Source organism: Monodon monoceros, unplaced genomic scaffold (genome assembly GCF_005190385.1).
Source record: "Monodon monoceros isolate NGI ecotype Baffin Bay Population unplaced genomic scaffold, NGI_Narwhal_1 Super_Scaffold_6, whole genome shotgun sequence".
NCBI lineage: Eukaryota > Metazoa > Chordata > Mammalia > Artiodactyla > Monodontidae > Monodon > Monodon monoceros.
Genome location: NW_021703783.1, coordinates 52121629 through 52124733, shown reverse-complemented (window position 1 = coordinate 52124733; position 3105 = coordinate 52121629). Strand labels below are relative to the sequence as shown.

Below are 3105 nucleotides of genomic sequence, written 5' to 3'. Positions count from 1 at the left end.
TCATGTATCACCTTGCCCAGAATATTTTATGCTCAATAAAAATCTGTTGCTTAATTGAGTTACTTCTAATATAAGTATAAAGAAGCAAGCAGCTTTGAAGCTTAGCAATAGAGATATGGATCCAGCTCACTAATTCAATTCTTCCTTCTTCCTAATAAAAAATCTCCTCGTGCTCATTATCTCCCAGGAGTCTTTCATACAGACATATTGGTGATTCTCAGTCTTCGAATCCATCTGTACCTGATAAAATGGTAAGATTTTGAACCTAATTAAATAGTGAGAAGCACTGATAGTACATGACTTGGCTAATATTTTGAGTAAGAATCTGGACAAGATACAAAAACTAAAGTAGTGGCTGTTTTTCCTCTTCTCTGGGTTGTGCTTCCTTCCCTAGTTCGCGAAGATGCAGCTCAAACCGATGGAGATTAACCCGGAGATGCTGAACAAGGTGCTGGCCCGGCTGGGGGTCGCCGGCCAGTGGCGCTTGGAGGACATGTTGGGCCTGGAGGAGAAGTCTCCGGGCTCGGTGGCAGCGCCTGCCTGAGCGCTGCTGCGGCTCTTTCCTCTCACGGCCCAGCATGAGAACTTCAGGAAAAAACAGATTGAAGAGCTGAAGAGACAAGAAGTAAGCCCTAAGGTGTACTTCATGAAGCAGACCATTGGCAACTCCTGTGGAACCATCGGACTCTCATTCATGCAGTGGCCAATAATCAGGACAAACTGGAGTTCGAGGATGGGTCAGTTCCAAAACAGTTTCTTTCTGAAACAGAGAAGTTGTACCCTGAAGACAGAGCAAAATGCTTTGAAAAGAATGAGGCCCTCCAGGGAATCCATGATGCCGTGGCACAGGAAGGCCAATGTCGGGTAGATGACAAAGTGAACGTTCATTTTATTCTGTTTAACAACGTGGATGGCCACCTCCATGAACTTGATGGATGGAGGCCTTTTCCGGTGAACCGTGGCGCCAGTTCAGAGGACTCACTGCTGCAGGACGCCGCCCAGGTCTGCAGAGAAGTCACTGAGCGTGGGCAAGGGGAGGTCTGCTTCTCCGCCGTGGCCCTCTGCAAGGCAGCCGAATGCCTCGTGGGGTGGGGGGGGCACTTCGCTTTCTCTCCCCTTCCCTTCATCGTGAAAGTATATCCCTACCTATGTGGTCTGAAATGCTTCAGTACTTGTAGAGCACAGCTGTTCTCCTTCGGTTCTGCAGATAAGCACTTACCCTCAACCTCGCCTACTCATTAGCAGAGCTCACTGTCCATTGAGCAAGCTTGGTGTCACCCTCTGATGGCAAAGCATTCCCCTCATTGTATGTCTTATACCTCAATATCTAATGCTTTAATGGCTATGTTGGTTTGTGACTGTAAGCTAAGGCCTTGGATGTGGTTTAATTGTCCTTAAAAGGAATAAAATTTTTCTGCTGCTAAGAGATAAAAAACAAACAGGGGCTTCCCTGGTGGCGCAGTGGTTGAGAATCCGCCTGCCAATGCAGGGGACACGGGTTCGAGCCCTGATCTGGGAAGATCCCACATGCCGCGGAGCAACCAGGCCTGTGAGCCACAACTACTGAGCCTGTGCGTCTGGAGCTTGTGCTCCGCAACGAGAGGCCGCGACAGTGAGAGGCCCGCGCACTGCGATGAAGAGTGGCCCCTGCTCCCAGCAACTAGAGAAAGCCCACGCACAGAAACGGAGACCCAACACAGCCATAAATAAATAAATAAATAAATAACAAAACAAACAAACAACAAAACAAACTAAAGTAGTAATACAAGTTTCATTATGGACGCTGAATAAGATAAAGGAAGGATGACCTCTTCAATTGGGCAGAGATGTTTTCGTCATTTTTTTCCCATTTTAGTAACAAATCACAATTGTGCCTGCCCATTTCAACGATAGATCTCTCAACAGATGCTAGGTCTCATCTAGTAGTCGCGCATGACAGTTCTGAGCTCCATCACTCAATATACATTAAATTCCTATTATCTTTGAAAATGATTACACCATGTTTAGTAGCAAAATTTTTTTTTTTGCGGTACGCGGGCCTCTCACTGCTGTGGCCTCTCCCGTTGCGGAGAACAGGCTCCGGACGCACAGGTTCAGCCGCCACGGCTCACGGGCCCAGCCACTCCGCGGCATGTGGGATCCTCCCGGACCAGGGCACGAACCCACGCCCCCCTGCATCGGCAGGCGGACTCTCAACCACTGCGCCACCAGGGAAGCCCAGTAGCAAAATTTTTAAGGATGATTTCTTATCTAAAATCTCAGTGATCTAGCATGGATTTCGATTATTAATTGAGGCTTGTCAACACTTTGAAGATGTCTTGAGGATATCTGGAATTTTCTCTACAAATGAATTCTAGTATTTCCAATGGTTATTATTGCTACCATTAATGAATAGTATAATGTCCTGGTCTAGATACATAACCCAAGTGATCTAAGTGGTCAACACTGTGTTTCAAGGAGATTTCATCTTTCAAAGGATGAAAGTAAATAACTTAAATTCTTTATTAAAAAATAGAGTTGAGAGTAAAAATGTCTAAATGAAATCACCTTATTTTCCCTCTAAGAAGGAAATGGGAGCAAGAAAATTGGAGGCACACGTTCCCAGCAACCTTTCTCTGGGTTAATGGAGGTAACAAGGGCCGCCTTTATAAAACAGATAACTAATAAGGACCTACTGTATAGCACAGGGAACTCTTCTCAGTACTCTGTGGTGACCTATATGGGAAAAGAACTTAAGAAAGAGTGGATATATGTATAACTGATTCACTTTGCTGTGTAGCAGAAACTAACACAACATTCTAAATCAACTATATACTCCAATAAAAATAAAAAAAAGAAGAATGCCTTAATTGTGAAATGGATTACCACTCATTTCCTACCCTGAGTAAGCCTGGTCTCATTTTTAAAAAGAATTTGAACCAAGAAGTTGAACTCCAATAGTGACTCAAATCTCCAGGAACATTTCATGTCTGCTGGCCACATTCAAGTCACTAGACAGGGTAAGGAAGAATACTGCCAGAGGGTTCAACACCCAAATTTCAGTTCTGAGCACTTCCAGGCCCATCCTTTCCCTCTTGCTTTCTAATTACGTATGTATTTAACTCT

General features: G+C 44.8%; 1 pseudogene; it reads left to right on the top strand.

Moving 5' to 3' along the window:
- The first annotated feature begins 403 nt into the window (after positions 1-403).
- Positions 404-1242, top strand: LOC114886173 (annotated as a pseudogene).
- The last annotated feature ends 1863 nt before the right edge of the window (positions 1243-3105 follow it).